This window comes from Anomalospiza imberbis, unplaced genomic scaffold, assembly GCF_031753505.1.
Source record: "Anomalospiza imberbis isolate Cuckoo-Finch-1a 21T00152 unplaced genomic scaffold, ASM3175350v1 scaffold_59, whole genome shotgun sequence".
Classification (NCBI taxonomy): Eukaryota; Metazoa; Chordata; class Aves; order Passeriformes; family Viduidae; genus Anomalospiza; species Anomalospiza imberbis.
The window spans coordinates 554,968-572,973 of record NW_027100202.1 but is presented as its reverse complement, the minus strand read 5'-3'; positions in this window follow the sequence as shown (position 1 = coordinate 572,973).

Below are 18,006 nucleotides of genomic sequence, written 5' to 3'. Positions count from 1 at the left end.
ATAGATACTGTGTTTGAGAAACAGCCTATAGAATGTAGAAAGCAGTGAGTCTGGTTGTTTTTTGGGGGGTTTTTTTGGGTGTTTTTTTTGGGTTGTTTTTTTGGGTTTGGTTTTTTTTTGTTTGGTTTTTTTTTTTTTTTTTTGAGGAGACACAATATACAAATAATTAGGGTTAGAGAATAGCATTTGCTTTATCATCAGTCTTGGATTTATGTGTTACATGTCCAAAATATAGAATGCCACAAATAAAATTTATCAGAATCACCGTTTGTAATGATACATAACATGTCTGTGTGCATGGCTGTCTATCTGTCACTTTCTGAAAAGATTACTTCTGTGTCTGTGTGAAATTTTTGAGTGCAATCCTGACCTCACTGACATTGACCTGAAAAAGATCCTGATATCTTTTGAGGATGTAGTGCTCGTTTCCTATGTGTATAATTTTAGGTGCCCAACAGTAAATTTCATGGTCAGATGAGCTCTTCAAAACAATGTGACACAGACCATTCTGTAAGGTTTCTACCATTTCAACCAGTGTTTATCTCCAAACAGACTACATGCCTGTTAGAAATGATTCCACCAGCAGATTCCCTTCAGAAAGATGCTGAAAAGTATGAAAAAGTAAACAAAGTAAGGGAGTTCCTTCCTCCTTCTTCTCTCATTTCACTTCCTTAGTCACCATTTTTTACTTGAGCTTGAGTTCATCTCAACAAAAATCCAGTGTAATCCTCAAATGTATTTTCTCTCTCTATTGGAGAGCTTTATTTATTATCAGATGGTTCTCTGCAAGAAGATTTTTTTGCTGACTCTGTTCCCTCAATTGTGTCCTCATTGTCTCTCAGACCCTTCATTTTTCTTTGCTCTATTTGGTTTTTCTCAAGTGGGAATCACAGCGGTGATTTTTCTTGCCAAGTTATTGGTGTTGAATGGATGGTGTGTAAATCCTGTGAGGAGCTCAGTAAAAGTTAAAGCCTTTATAGTTTTGCAAAACTCAGTGTAAGCTGGGTTATGCTTCTTAGAAGTCTCTGCTAATTGTTTGGGTATTTAACAATAGCGAAGACTGCTGCATGGCAAAACCTCATCTAAACCAGGTAGACTAAACCCAGTGATTTATGCAACATAAAATGAAAAAAAAAATCACTTACTGTAGGCTCACATAATGCTTTTTGATTTTACCATTATATTTTCATTCATTAATTTCTCCTGGTGTTGGGAAGTGAGGTAATGCTGATCTGGGGTTTGTGTAAAAAGCAGTATTTTTCTGAATCCTGAAAGGGAACATTTTCTGGACTATAAACAGCACAAAACCTACTTAATAAGTAGGAGAATAGTGATGAATAATACTGCTTACCAGTTCTTGGATGGAGTTAGCTTTAACTGAGATTCCACAATGAAGAGAAAAGCATCTTCTGCCAAATAATAAACAGACCATCTATCTAAGGGCTGCAAGAACATAGTTTCATTATGCTCTGGATCAATGTCATCTTTGTTATTGCAGAACTAAGTTAAGATTGTTAAGTAAGTCTGAAGGTGTAATTTTATTTTTAGTCTATTTGACTTTCTAAGTTACTAATCTAAGCCATGTATGCTTGCAGTTTTCCCTCTTACTAACAAAGGCAATTCAATATCCAGTTCATGATTATAGTACAGTTTTGAACCACACAGTAGACAACCACAGTAATTTTTCTTTTGGAATTTGTATGATAATTTCAAGGTGAGATATCTGCATAATGCATTGGACACACATATCTGTATACTTGTAGTTAAAATAACGTGCTTTAAATTTGTGTGCATATAGATTTTCTACTTGTAATAGTAGAAAATATTCTAACTAAATAAACAGATATTGATCTCTTAATAAAGAGATGATAAAGGGATAATGTACCTTTCAATAAATATGAATCGTAGGTGGGGTAATTTTTGTTTATATTGTAGCTGGTTAGTTTTAAATCTTTTAAAGCAATATATTTGTCTGAAAGGCCACTCATGCTATTTTGCTGATGTCTGGAAGGGACATTTTTTGCTCTCTTCTGACTCCATTGACCAAAATAAAATAAAACCACAAGGTGTCAAACAAGGATAGATGAGGAGAAGAAAGAAAAACTCTTGCATCAGTGATAGAAAATTACGTATTGAAGCTACGTGGCTTAGGCAACTTACTTATTAGGTTTATAATTAACTTATAAGCTTATAGTGACTAGATTTTATAAGCTATAGTGGCTGGATTTATAAGCTTGGAGTGACTAGATTTTATCTAGAGCTTGTAGCTCTAGATTTTCAGTTGTCACAATTTGCAGCATTGCTATTAGATTCACTAAAACTGAGTCACAACTCTTTATTGGAAAATAAAATTCTGAATTTTAAAATGACCTTGGAAAAATAGTGCTGGAAACAGGTTTTAAATTATCCTCCAATTCCATAAAGGCTTTTTTCACAGAATTAACCGAGAGTTTCCTGAATACAGTTTAAAAAGTGTGTGTTTGCAGATGGGTCACAGTCGTTTCAGCTCTGGACGTCTTGACGCCAGGAGAAGTCGGAAACTACACAGTATTTGTGAATGCAAGATTTTGCATTTAGATAGGTTTGGGCTGAACGATCTGAAAAAGCTCCCATAAGCACAGAGCTCCTTACTGTCTGTGTGTTTGAGAAGGCTGAAGAGCTCTGTTTATTGCCACAAAGGGCCTGGAATAAATTATGTTTAGTAAATTGGCCCCAGGTTTTCTTGTTTCAGACAGTAGCTTCGGAGCAATCTGTTTTATAGGCTCCACTAGATGTGACCAATTGCGGGGAGGTGACACCTCGTTTCGGGACGTGCCATGGCACATGTGCCAGTCAGGTCTGGCCCCTCTCTCTGTCAGGATGGCAACCCACCCGCAGCTCCACTTTCTGTCTTCTGGCAGCGTTACCCACAGCCCGGTCCCAATTTATGGGCCCCGCTGGGAGGTCCAAGCAGGATGGAGCCAGGCTGCTCAGCCCCTCTCAGCCTTGTGCCTCCCGCCCCTACATGGGGCAAATAAAAGCTCCTTTATTCCGCTGGAAATGCCCCCTTTTCAGCGAGGTGTGTGCATGGCTTCCTTCCCTGGTCGATCTTGCAGGTGATAATTAACACAGTGCAGTGCTATTTCCTAGCTGAAGCCAAGGTGGGGAAGCAGCTTTAGCCTCGGCATTTTTCTTTTCAGACTCTTTTTCCTCATTTATTTTGGATCTGTTCATGGTGAGGAAGTTTTAGAAGGTGTTGGTCCTTAGCTCAAGTATCAAAGAACTGAACAAACCAGTAATTTTTCCTTCTCTGACCAAATTCTTCTTACTTTTGAGGGGAGGAAGGAACGGGGTAGTAGAATTTGCTTTTAGGATTCATGTTTTATTTCTGCTCATGGGACTGTTTGCTTCGGATCAGTGTGACTGTGGGTCTTTTCAGCACAGGACGCTGATTGACATTGCTTATGTTACAGAGAGGAAGGATATTTCCTGAAGATTAATGGCAAGTTAGTTGGCCTGAAGTTCATTAACCTGAGCTAGACTGTTGGAAGGACTCTGTGTGGAAGCTGGAATTGTATTAGAGGATCATCATAAACTAAAAATATATGTGACAATCTGGCCAGATTGCAATGAATCTAAAGACAGGGTTGGCTCGAGCCCACAGAGCAGCTGCCTCCAGTGTAAACTAACCAACCGCCTTGTGAAGGCAAATGGTTTTTCAGAGACATTATTCAAATAAAAGGGAAAAGAGGAAAAAAAAACAACCAAAAAAACCTGAAGGTTCCCATTAGCAAAAAATGCCTAAATGAAAAAGTGAGGTTGTGAGCTATGGCCAAAGGCCCGAGTTTGGTGCTGATTCTCAATCAATTCAGCAAATGACAGTGCATCGACAAAACTGTTTTTTTAGTCAAATTTAGTCTTGATTCTTCACAGTAATTTGCCTCAAGAAAATGAACCCCAAATCCTTTGGTGAATTCCCTGTTGACTGAGGCCCAGACCTTCAGGCCATGACGTCTCAACATGCTGGCAGTGAGACTGGCTCCCACTTAATTGCTTCTTTTTGAAGTATGGTTTGTCACTATCATCCTGCTGAAGATGGACAGGGCTGGTGTCTCACCTTCATATATTCTTCCCCCTCCTCCCCTCCCCCTCTGTTCCCCTTGTTCCCCCTAAATAGATTTTTAAAGGCAGTTTAACCCTACGATAGTCCAATCCACATCAGTCTTTTGTGGTGCACCCTCAAATAGATGTGTTGGCACAGAAGAAGTAAGGGCCTTCTCTTCAGATCTCATTCTGCAATAAAGGGAAGGGAAAGATGAAACAGGCATTTCATGTTTGTCTGTTTTCTCGCCATGTCATCTCATGAACATGCACTCCCCTTGGCCAAGAGTAGTACATTCAGACACTGAATGTCAGTGTTGAAGAGGGGACTGAGAAGAATGAAGCTCAGTGTTCCGCAATAGGAGCTACGCTTTGGGCATTTTACAAATTATTTCCCTCTTTCTCTTTCACCATCGTGCTCTTCTTGCACACTTCTTTGTCTTTTACTATTAACAGAAGTTCTGGAGGCTCAGAAAGCCCAAGTTTCATCTGAGAGAGATTTCCTCTGCTGGAGAAAACTGTTTCCATGCTTTCATGCCATGGTTCTGGGTGCTGCTGTAGCTCAGAGTTGCCTGACCCAGGGCTGCAGGAGCTCAAATGCTAGACCAGGGGCCACGAGCTGTGCTGCATCCCTCATGGGCTTGTAAGGAGCCTCTCCTTCGATGTCTGTGCAAGTGCTGGCTGACGTGGGCGCTAGGATTGCTCTTTTAATCAGGCAGTTCCAGTACCTTTCAGAAAATAATTTTCATGGCAAGTCATGAGCCATTAATCTCTCGACTAAGCATAACATTTCTTTACTCCTTGGTTTTACAGCATTACTCAAACACTGATATTTTTAATTTCACCAGCTGTCTCCCTTGACCTCTAGCATCATGCACTTGCAGGAGGAAGGATCTGGTCTTACAAGTATTTTCATACTCTGATCTCTGTGATTTATTAACCATCAAGTTTTGCCTTCAGAACTCAAGACACCATTTAAAATAATTTCTTGTGCAAAAGTGGAGTTATTGGGCAAAAGAGATCCTTGATAGCTGGGTACAAAGGACACCAGGATTGCTGTTGCTGTTTTCTTTTCAACTACTGTGCTGTGTGACCTTGAGGAAATAGGTTCACTGCAGCTTTATGGTTCTGTTTTTGCATAGGGAAAATAAGGACAGGGATAATTGCTTTCATTTGTAAAACACTTCAAGATTTATGGACTATGAATGACACTTATTAAGTGAAAAGTGCTGCAAAGCTGGCTTAGTTGCACACTGTGCTAACAAAATCTCATATCAGCCTATTGACCCCAGCCTGAAACACTCATTAAAGTTTGTAGGACGTTTTGGTGGATGAGTTGCAGTTATTCTGCTGGAAATATCATACTGAAAGCACTTTTAAATCCATCATCTGCACTGACTTTTTTTCTATTAAAACTAAACACAACTGCTTGTTCTACCCAATTTTCTTAGTTTATTCATGAAAGTTTTGATGGGTATGTACTCATTGTTAACGCTGCTTGTACCCCCATGGCATCTGAGACCTTACAGTTCATTCCAGTCATAGCATAAACATAAAATAGCTTTAGTACTGAGATAAAAAGTTATAAAACATTAAGATATCCAGTCAACTGGTATGAACTAACAAGTTGCGTGGTCACTTTTGAATGGCAAATATTCTTTGTGTGGATACTGTATTAATTTAATTTGTGCTTGAACTTTAGCTATGCTAGACACTGGTGTTGAAAAGTTTACATATTTTTCCAATGTCAAAATGTGTAAATTTAGTATTAAAGAAACAAAGCATTTTTACTTGTACTGGAGAAAAAAAATCCTTTTGTAGCTAAGAAATTAAATGAGCTGCTCTTTAAAGGTAGGTCTGGCTTGCTTACAGAATTATTATTTATGCAGTAATGCAGGTCTACAGATGTTTTCCTTTTTTTCTTCCAGATAAAACTTGGGTTGTTTGAAAAGTGGGGAGATAGTGCAAAAGAAGATGCAGAAGAAGAGAGCAGAATGAGAACTTTGCAAGTGCCACATGCCTGCAGCCTGCTGTCTTTAGTGATGCTGTTCCTTCCAGTCACTGGAATGTCAAAACAAAATATCCCAAGACTGAAGCTTTCCTAGAAAGGTAAACTTTTCAGTGTTTTTTTCTGATTCTGCTGCTTTTGTTTTGATGTGATGTTGCCAGCAGTTCATTTGTATTACTTACCAGGAAAACAAATCAGATATACAAAATAGAAGCCTTAAAGATGGATGAATTCTGCCTAGGGACAGTATTAAATTCTGGGGGTTTTTTTGTCATGTAGAGGCACATGTTTCTGAAATACAGCTGTCTTTTTAAACTATTATTTCTGTTTGCTCCAAGAGGATGTTAGCAGACTACATAAATTAGAGGGGATTTATACTTGAAACACTCAGAGCTGCATTGGAGATATTTCCATGTGGCTGGTGGGGATGATGTGAGACATGGAGGACATTCACGTCTTCCTAGATCATCAGAGAAAGTTGAGAGCGCTGCCTCAAGTGTTTCAAGGGGACTGACATTTATTTTTGTAATTCTTTTTCTATCACTACGTTGGTATGTTAAACTCCACATATGTGGTTTTCTTTCTCCTTGCCTCTTTGGATCACAAAATCGTGTTTCTCTGTGGAATTTCTTAGTCTTGTGTGTAGTTCTAGTTGGGAATGGTATCTGAGGAGTTTCAACACAGACACATTTATGTATTAATGGACAATTTTTTAAAGGAGATAGATTTCATGTTGCTTTGAATGTAGATTACACCTCCACAGGCACAGAGATGTGACACTGATGCTGTCTTCTTTAGCTAAAACAAATGCTCTCCAGTTAGTTATGTTTCATCTATGTCAGCACCCTGCCCTTACGGGAGCTATTTCTGCTCTGTTTTTCAAACTTATGTCTTCCTATGCATTGCAGAATTGCACTCAGGATGGTGTGATGGGACAGGCTGTAAACCCTTCATCGGGGCTTATGATACGTTTGTCATGAGTTTAACACCCAGAGGAATTTATTGAGTAAGCAGAATGACATGCTATTTATTTACAAGCTTCTCTTTTGCTAGATTTGCATGCCACTGTGCATGCTATTCCACTGTGTAGAGATGTGTTTGGATGTGTTTGTGTGAGAGAGACGGAGGAAGCAAGATCAAGGGATCTTGACAACATTTTTATAAATTCAGGAAGCAGTTGCATTCACTGAAGCCAGTCAATACAGAAACTGAAAACCTGACATGCGTTATGAAAGTTAGCAGTAAAACCCTCCTAACATACAGCCAGTCTTCTCACAGCTAGGCCTTTTGAGATAATTCCCAAAAGCAGCGTATACCATATGGCAATGGCATTTATTGTGGATTTGGCACTCACGATTGGTGAATTCCTCTCAACTTCAAAAGCAGATAGCCTTTGGCAAAATCCTGATGGATGCATTTGGCAGGTAGAGAGGGAGAGAAAAAAAATTGTTGAGGTCAACACAGGAAAAAAAGAAATGTCTGAAATCTTAGTTTAGAATAGTGGCAGAGACCTGCTGGGAGTGGTTGGGAAAATGCCTGAGCTCGTTCAAAAAGACAATGAGCAGATGATTGATATTTAGGCCCTGACCCAAACTTTTATTAGCAACTTTATAAACCTTTCAGTTTGGCTTGAGAGAGACCGTTTCCTGTCCAAACTTATCCACCTCTATCCCTGTAGGGGGGCAAATCAACAACAGATACAGATGCAAAATAGCACATAAATCTTAATTTGGAGAGCTGTGATGGAACTGAAAAGCCAGAAGAAAGAGAATTACGAGAATTTATTGTGCCTTGTCTTACTTTTCTTGGGGGGGTGGAAGGTGTGTATTTTTCCACATGGATCAAGAAAAAATTCATTGCAGTTTTTCACACTTAGGTATTGTAAATGATACCAGTATGGCTTATCATAATTAAACCATATTTTTGTTGTTGATATCAGGATGTCAGATGTACTGAATATTTAATAAAGTTGTCAGAATTAAGTCCATCTTGCTTCCCCCAAGTGTTTCAGACAAAAATAATTCCAAGGTTTCTGTAAGATGTAGGAGAAATGAGCTGTCTTGCCAGTTCTCATAAGATTGTTAGTCATGTCACTGACAAGTCCTGGCATCTCTGTTCTTTGGAATTAAGACTTGAAATATCATGAGGAGGAGAATACAAGGTTCTTTCCCTTCTTTGTGGGAAACAGACGAAAACTGGCAACATCAGGCAGTTCCAGAAAGCTGGTCACATGTGTGTGTTTGAAGGGAAGTTTTCATTCTCCTCAAGGTGCAGTGTGTTTATGGCATAGATCCATCTTCCCAGAGGAGCTGAGCATTTGCTGGGGCAGGAGAGCTGAAAGTAAGCAAGATTTTGCTCCACAGTTACTGAATCTCCCAGCTGCATCAGTCAATGGTGGATGGGGAAGAGGGAGAGGGTGGGGTAGTTAAAGATGTGTCTGTAACTGCAGGAGTGCTTCAAGAAACCACAGCATGTCACAGCTCCTTTGTGTTCAGACAGAAATTAAAATTTTAGACCTTCTCTTAATGGCAGTTACAGGTTTTCATCTTCCCTGGGTTTTCATCTTCAGAAGTGGGAATCTGTGCTGGAAATGTTAAGATATTCCAGCGAGTCATGTGGGGATCAATGCAATACAATGCATTTCCTTTATTGCATGCCCTACTCTAAAAATGTGTTCTAAAAAATTGTGCATGTATAAAACTAAAGCTACACACAACTCAATTGAAATGTGTTGTAATACAGAATCAAAGTCATATATTCTCCACCTCTGTTAATATAATACACTATGATCTTTAATCACATATCCTTTATTCCCACGTTTTCCCTGATCCATTAGTTGAAAAATTCTCTTCTTCACTTATACTTAACTTTTAGATACTGATTCATGTCATTACTATCCCAGAAATTGTCACTGCTTGCTCTTGTGATGTTTTTAGGGTGCTCGCTCTGCATAGACCTTACTTAATCTATGCATCTTAGATACTTCTACAAGTTTGAGGTGCTTCTATTTTTATGTTATAGCTTTAATATATGGAGGAGCTAACAAACTGTCTTCTAATAGAAGATTGACATCTTTAGAAAACCAGGGGATGAATTATTCCTGATTTTAATACTCTTTGTCTAGCTCTGCTTTCAGTCTAAGAGAAACTGTGTGTATTTATCATTCATTTTCGTGCACCTGGACATAGCCTGTGACCTTCATCCAAACTGCAGAACTCCTTAAGCACAGAAGTGACATTCAGCTTCCCTAAGAAGTGCATCCTCCTTGTCTGCTGCATCATTTAACGTGCTCATTCCAACGTCTAGAGCAGATGCAGAAGGTTTTCATATACCAGTCTCATTCATTAATGTCATTTTCAGGACAGCATCAGTTTTGTTAATAAAGAATGGAAGAGTCTGTGTCCTAATTCATATATGTTTAATTCATACAGTGTAGACAGTCGTGTCTCTATCTTCTGAGTAATAATATTTTTTAATTAATTGAGAGGTACTTCCATACATATTTTCTGAGTGTATCTCTAGGTTCTACTTTATAGGGAAAAGTAGACTATAGCCAAACCAGAAGATTAATTGCCGTCTCAGGAAAAAAAAACATTTGCATTTTGCAGCTGTGCTTGCTCTGCTGGAAGAGGAAGCAAAACCAGACAAAGCCCTGCTCCTGTGGTAGTATCCGCAGCTGTAAATCTGAATGCTTATGAAAATCAAGGAAAGTGTGTTGAGTGAAGAAATGGTGTTTTCCTCTTGTTTGTTATTTAATTAATTTTTGGTGGTTTGTTATGTCTCAGAAAAATCTATCTCAGATTCCTTTGTGGAAAAACATGAAGTGTTTATGTGAGAGTGAAGATCCTACTACTGGAAGATTGTATAGTTACGCAAAAGAATTTGCCTGTTTTGTCTCAAAAATGCTTTCTGGAGGCAGTTATCATTGAGACTTATAATATACCCGAGATTGATGATGGATGGGCACTGCTGTCCATGCAAGGAAAGGCTCTCGTATGTGCATAAACTAAACATAAATGTGAAGGCATTTATAAATAGAAAAACCAGCAAATTTCTTACAGACTTTTTTTTTTCTTTTTTTAAGCTAGTGAACTTGAAGGTCAGATCCAACTATATGTTGCATTTTCTGTCATATAATTATCATATATATAATGTCCTGGAGAGCAGCTTCCAGTCACTGACATCAACAGTTTACATAGCAGATGAACTAAGAATAACCTGGGAGAACTGACCCATATCAACCTCTTAAGGGTAAACTGTAGCTCACAACAGTTTTTGTGTTTTCATGGTCACAGAAGGGCCTCGGTTGGGTAAAGGAAGAATTGTGTTCAAAAAACACAGAACTATTCTGCTGAGTGTTCACTTTATTAAATCTTGGAAAATGAGAGGAAACAAATCTGGAAGAGTGATACTTGGCAAATAATTTTTGCTCCCTTGTAAAAAGAAGGAAGGGACAACATCAAAAACAGCTTCCCTAGAAGAATGCGGGGAAGATACATGATAAGTGGCATCAGCTCGAAAGAGAGTTTAAAACTCTTTATTGGAATACTTTTACTAATGACATCTGTTAAGCAAATCCAATTCAGAGCAGTTTTAGCCATCCCAACATTATTCTGCTACACACCAATGGGCGAGCGTGATCAGCCTGACGTCAGTGTCTGTCTAGCAGTGGCCATCTGTGGTCACGATGCAGGTACTCAAGTCACATCCTGCTTCCCTTTCCTCCCTCCCCATTTCTGCAGTTCCATTTAGAGATGAGTTCCCCAAAGAAAGGTCGAGGAGTATAATCTCTCCTGTACTCACAGTCCTTTGGAGATAAATACACAAAGACATAGCAGAAACAGACAGAAGTTCCTTTCTTAGTCAAAGAGATTGGCTAAGACTGTTTAAGGGAGACAATTTTGAAGATGGTGGGAGTGACAGAGGTACATCTTTGCACAAATTTGAAAACACAGACATTCTGCTTTCTGAACAAAATCCTGGCTATACCAGAATTTTGCACGGTGTTGAACCACAGAGTTTGAGAGCTAAGAGGTTATTGAAGGCATCAAAATTTTGTAATTAAATTATCTGGCCTTTTTAGGATCGTATTAACTCTTCCTGTGCATCATCCAGGCAACCTGGATTTCTTCCAGAAAGAAAGAAATCTCACTAAATCTGTAACAGAGCATTAGCTTACATGACATCCTACCCCAAAGTAGTAAGTATAAATACTACTAATAAAAAATGTCCCCCACCAGTATTAAATAAAAGCCTGCACTTGTACACTGAGAACATCCCTGGGTCATGTCACCCAGATTTGAATTTGACAAGGGTTGTGTGTGAGGGTGCTTGTGCCTGCTCTGTCAAGGGAAGCTCTGGTGTTCCCAGGTTCCCGAGGGATGGATCTGCACTTGGTGTCTGTTGGGGCTCGGGGTGCCCAGGGCCACGATGAGTTCCCTGACCGGGCTGGGGACGGCGGGCGGGGCTGGCCTGTGCCGCGCTCTGGGTTCTGTGACATCGCAGGCGCCGTGTCACAATGGGGGCAGCTAGAAAAGGCCCCAGCGGGTGCCGCTGCCCCAGTAGAGCCTGGGCAAGCGGTGAGTGCACAGCAGTGAGGAGACGGGGCTGGGGGCTGGAGGAGGGCTGGGGGAGAAGCGCCGGTACCTGGGGCTGCCCCCGCATCCAGGGCCCAGCCCCGGCGGGAGCGCCTCGCTGAGGGCGCGCTGCTTGCTGGGGCAGCGGTGCAGGCCTTGCCAGCTGCCGGGGGCCCTCTCCTTCCTGCCGCCACATCCCTGCTGCTCCTGCCCCTCATTGTCCCTCTCCATTCCGGCCCCACTGAACCCCTTCTGTGTGTCCTCCTGCAGACCATGGCTTTACTGTCACTGCTCTTCGTGCTCGTGCAAAGCCTGATCCAGTACCCCCAGCCGGCTGGGGATGGGCTGGATGAGGCCACGCACCAGCGAATGAAGGAGCGTCAGGAGCTGCTGGCCCGTGAGATGGCTCAGCTGCTGCAGGAGCTGGAGCGGGGGCCCCTGGAGCAGCAGGACGAGGGCTGGGGAGCCGTGCTCTTTGGTGCCCTGCAGCAGTGGCCGTTCTGGGTTCTTGCTGGCGTCCTGCTCTTCTTGGGCCTGTGGTTTAGCTGCAGGAGAAGGAGCTGTGACACCAGCAGCAGCAGCAAGGACCAGAGCTCCTGCAAGACCTTGGGAGATGAGAGGAACAGAGCAGAAAGAAGACAGCACTGATCCAGAGGAAGGTGGAGAAAACACTGATGTGACTGTGGAGGCAGATGACAGCAGCACTGAAAATGACAGAGAAGGCAGTCCTGTGGCTGTAGGTGAAGGAGACAATGATGATGCCATTGAAGGCAATGATGATGTGAAGGTGAAGGAAGATCTTTGAGCATCTGGCCCGAGATCCTGCTGCCCACCTAGAGGCGCTGAAAGCTTATGGTCGGCTGCGACTTCGCCTCTGGATGCTGCTCTCCAGCCACTGAGAGGAGTTCCCTGCACAGAGCTGTGCTGGGGGGGTCACACCCGATGGCAGCCACGTGAACGCTGCGTAATTGTTGCATTTGTCACTGGCAATCCTGAAGCTGCTTTCCTGCTCCTGCGGAAGGAAGATGCTGCAGCACATGGATTCGTTGTGCAGACACATCTCTGAGTGGCCTTGCCCTTCACCTTCCAGTTACGACGGTGCTGTTGCCTAAGTCTATGAGGCAGAAACTGGCTCCACCTGCACATCCTCACAGAAGAACAGTGAAGTTGATGGAGGTTGCTAGAAATATCTCGAAGACAGCAACCTAGTCTGTTAGGGACTTAATGTAGTCATTTCATGAGCTGTATCTTTAATTAGACTTGTTTCTTAGCATTCCCTCCAGATGCCCTTTAGTCTTGTCAGTGTATAACTATTCTGCAAAGTTACCCTTAGTGTAGAGAAATACCCTACTGTAGTTGCTTGTCTGCTTTTAAATAATACTTGAGTATCTATGTTTGAGAAATTAATAAAAGAAAATAAGTTTCTCAAATTGCCTGAAATGTGTCATTCTTTGAATTTAACCCTCTGTATTTAGAGAATGTCCTTCCTATACCCCTATCTGAAATAAAAACTTGTTGCAAACAGAGATGTTGGATATATGAAGTATGCTGTCTCTCAAGCATTTCCATAGAAACGCTTGAAGCTTGAAGTGAAAATGCCCTGAAGTGCCTGAAATTTTGCAGCAGAGTACTCCTGAATTTTTAGGAATATTTGGAAAAGTTTTCTTCACACAGTCACTTTTATACGCTCCTGGGGAACAATTCAGTCCTAAGAGTTGAAGTCAGAGAAGTCCCTAACTGCAAAACATGTGGTTTAATACATCTTCTTTTTTGTCTTCTCATAACCAAGGTTTTGGTACAAAATTGTGACAGTAGAAAGTCATTTTTCTGTTTTTCTCTTTTCTCTATTCCTGGTTATCTGTGTCCTTTTGGAGAGGCCCTGCTGGTCTATTAATATAACCTTTTCCACCAGGCCTATATTATATTGTCTAGCAGTGAGAGCCACTTTCCATGCACAGCTTTATCCATGGTCAGATGCAGCTAAACAAAATATGATTTACTTCTTGCCATACATAGTAGAGATTCATGGTAGTTTGGAAGCATTTATTCTCTTTGCCTTTGCACCAACACATCAAAGAACAAACAGTGAGATTGCAGGGTGACATCTCAGAGTCTTCTGTGACATCACAGAGCAGCTGTCTGACATCACAGGGTGACAGCTCAGAGTTGTCTCTGTGACATCACAAGGGCTGTGTGACATCACAGGAGGTTGTATGACATCGCAGGGGCTGTGTGACATCACGGGGGCTGTGTGAGGTCACTGGGGAGGTGACTCTGCCCCAGCCCCCCCTCCCAGTTCCCCCAGAGAAGTCCAACACTGCTCGTGCACAGCGGGGTCCCCTGTCCCCCCGGGTCCCCCCGCGCCCGGCTGTCAGGGTCCGCAAATGCATGCAGGGTCCCTGATAGGTCCTTTTTGGAGATCTCAAAGCACAAAAGACACAGCAGGGGACACAACACTTTGCTTAAACAAAAATGCACTTTTATTTAGTGCCAACAACTGCGATAGTGGGAGAGAAATAAAGAGATAGAGTGAAAAATAGAGAAGGAGGGGAAGGGGATTATAGCTACCAGTCTGAAGAGACGAGGCCCTCGGAGCTTGACGAGATGCTCATAGGCTGTCTTCTCCAGGTGGGGTCCGGACCAAGTCCTCAAAACTCCTTCAGTCTTTTATAGGGTTCCTCAAAGCGGGTGGCATCAGGCCAAAGCAGCAGCTCTCCTGGCTACACGGTGGGTGTGGACTCGTTTTGGGAACCAGTTGTAATCATCGCGTCAATGCAGGACCAAGAGTACAGGACCGAGGGTACAGGACGAACTGATTAGGGCTCAGTCCACCATGACCAGTCCATTGTTCTCGCACTGAGTTCCCATGGCATCGCATACCAGTCCTTAAGGCTTGGCAGATTTTCCACCTCAGCCAGGCTAGAGCTACTTTTCAGGGTCTAGGGTCTCAGTCCTTGGAGGCAGTCGTGAGGCAAACATGAGGGATTTTCGGACAGACCCTGACACCACCCCGTGACTCACGACTGGCGACGAGAGTACTCCATCAGCAAGGTCTGCAGCGTTGTCACAAAGTCTTCAGGGCTCGACTCATCAGTGCCTGGAAGCATATATCCCAGAAAAACAGAAACAGAAAAAGATATCGAAGAGGAAGAGAGAAAAAGTAAAAGAAACAAGGACAGGGATTAAGAAAAGATAGAATAGGAAATAATGATCAATATTGATTATAACAATTTTTCTTATAATTGAAACAATTTCTTTGAAAAAAAATCAAAATAAATCACAAAATTCTTTTACAAATTTCTTAAACAAAATCTCCAAACAAAAACTTAATCACAGTATAAAACAAACAATACTAATAAAAACAAACAATGAACAACTAATTAATTTGCTATTGCAGGCCTAATTTTTTACTGCTCGTGTAGTTCTTCTTGTGTCAATAACTCTAGGAATGTCTTTAACAAAAGGGGTTTTTACTGAACTGTGTGCATCTATAATTGATGTCAATCGGGTCAGCTGCCTCATCATTTTCCAATTCAAAATGTATAAAATGGCTGATAAAACAAAACCAATTAAAACCAAGATCAAAAGAACAACAATAGGATGGCACACTTTATTCAGGATGCCTGTACTAGTAGGTGACCACCCAAAAAGAGTATCCCACCATCTGTGTTCAGCATCCTTCTTTACTCTTTCTAAAACGTGATGTATCTCCTTCACATCATGATGGACTGTTACCAGGGTCTTTTGCCCATTTCTCTTGACCTTTTCTAAAATTTCAATTAAGTCCTGGTGAAGCAACAATTGCTTAATCAAAGTTAAATTCATTCCAATAGAGGCAGGCAATATCTGGTGAATTAGTGTAAAATTGGATTGTAAAAGGTGGTAAGACATAACTGGGACAGTATAAGAAAAATCACATCCCGTAATCGTGCTAAAGTTACAGACACAAAAATTTGAATGATTCTTTGGATTCACTGCTACATTTTCTATAAGCACTACATCACAAGCAGTCCTTACACACACACACCCATTACCTATGTACACTAATATTGTTACAGGAGTTTCATCAGGGTGAACTTCAAAATGGCAAATATTCTGCTCTGTGTCCAAACAAATGTCTTCAGCTATAATTGCATTACTTTCACAAATAAAACCTTGTTGCTCCCGGACAATACAAGATTCCAAATTTACAGTTTGCCATTTCTTATCAATTTGATGGGCCCATTCTCTATGCTCGGAAGGATAGAGAATAGCTCCGTCATGATTCAGTCCTAATGCAATAATAGGGAAAATCAAATGCACTGAAGCATTAGATATCGTTAACACAAAAGCTGTGGCTGTGTTTGTAAGTGAAGTTCACCAAATTCCACCAGGATTGGAATTCCTTTTCAAAATCATTTGCATTGTCCCAAATTATTTTTTGAATTTCAGTAGGGAAAATGCCTTCTTCACCTTCTCTTATAATTGAGGCAACAACTGTCTGCATCCAGAGCTGTGCCTGGATGCAGCTAAAGGCCAGTTTTCTTTATTACATATGGTCCGATTTCAAAAATTTTTGGGGTGAGCATAACTGGTGGTTGGGTGGTGGGTATAGTAGGCATTACTACATTAACATCAAGTCTTCCCCAGTATTTAAATCAATACTTTAAACTTAAAATAAAGCACTTCAGTATTTTTGGACCAAAACCAAATTACTTCTACAGTTTGTGTTAATGTGAAATTGTGCCAATAACCCTGTACGCTTGGGTGCGTACAAACCTTTTTGTGCTTAAAGAGATCCTTTCACCTTTTCAGCATGCTACCACAATTATTTCAGACCATGGCCACTCAGCTGGTTTCTGGCCATAGGGTTGTGGTAGGATGCAGGAAAGTATCACCAGTTTTATCATGGATTAGGTGGTCTTCATGTCCCTCGGAGTTCTTCTGTAAAAGTAAACACAACAGAATCCTGCCACTATAAGGCAGAAAAGGTTAGAATGATGGAATTATCCGGCGTGTTTTTATCCAGTGCCGCGGCTGCTCTTTACTTTGTCTGCCCCGGTCAGCTCCCGAATGCCCGGCTTGGGCTTCTCAGCTTTTCGTCGGGGCCGGGGCTCGCCGCAGTTTCCGGGCGCTTTTGCTGTCGCGCTCCGGGGTGGGCTGATGGCCGCGCTTTGCCGTCGGCGCGAGGGAAGAAACAAAGAGGCAGGGAATTCATCCAAATCCGTCCGCGTGGCGGCTGGATGCTTTATTGGCTGCGAGAGCTGCGATGGAAAGGCTGCAGCCGACCCCAGCTTCGCACGGACGCAAATGGCCTCGAGCATGCCGAGGAGTGGGATCAAATAGGGAAGGGACAGGGCGGACGGGGAGTCCTCCCGCCCAATGGGTACAGACATCGCGGTGATGACGTGTACTACAGCGACCAATGGGAACACGGCAGGGGCGGACACGAGACTTTGGGGTGAGTGGCACCACGAGAACGGGAACACAGGCACGGAAATCGCAGGAGTAGGGGAAAACCCGGGGGATGCACGAGGGTACAGAGAACTGGAAAACTAACAAAGGAAAAACCCATGTGAACCTAAACCTGGGATGCAACAATTCCCCGCTTTAAATAATATAAAAAAGACAGTTGTCTCTGTTGGGATTCTTTCGCAGTGGCCTCTTCTCTTAGCTTCTTCTGCTGCTATGACCGCTTTGTAGATGGAAAGGGCTTGGGGATGGTACTGCAGCTGCTTCTTCCTTGGGTGTTTGGGGATAGGGGAACTGGGACAACAACTTTATTATACACGATTTGGAGACATACATGGTCTGAGGTAGATGTGGGAAAAGTGTTTTTTTAGGGAGATGTTGAGTCTCTCCCTTTTCTGCAGCGCCTGCGATTGGATGCAACCCCTTGGTTGGTGGGATCATCAGTTGCATCCACTGGCACTGTATCGCTCCGACTCACTGACTGTCCTGGAATGTAAGGTTTGACATGCCTCCTGGGGATCCACTTGACTCCTGAGGGCGTGGATACGCAGGCATATCCCCGTCCCCAAGTCAAGAGTGGGAATGGACCCTGGATTTCTTTAGAGTCTGGATCCCTCACTAATACTGGAGGCCTGTCTTCTGGCTGGAGCTCCTGATGTTGTTTGAAATGTCTCAGGGCTGGCGGTTCTTGCCTGTCAAAAGAGCAGTTTAGGAAATTGATAGTAAACAAGGCCTTGCAGAGTCTCTCGTGCGGTGACAGCACTCGCACATCTCCCCGCTGTTTCCGGAGGACTTGTTTCAGCGTCTGGTGAGTCCTCTCTATTATGGCCTGGCCGGTGGGGGAGTGAGGAATCTCAGTATTATGCTGGACCCCCCATTCCTGCAGGAAGT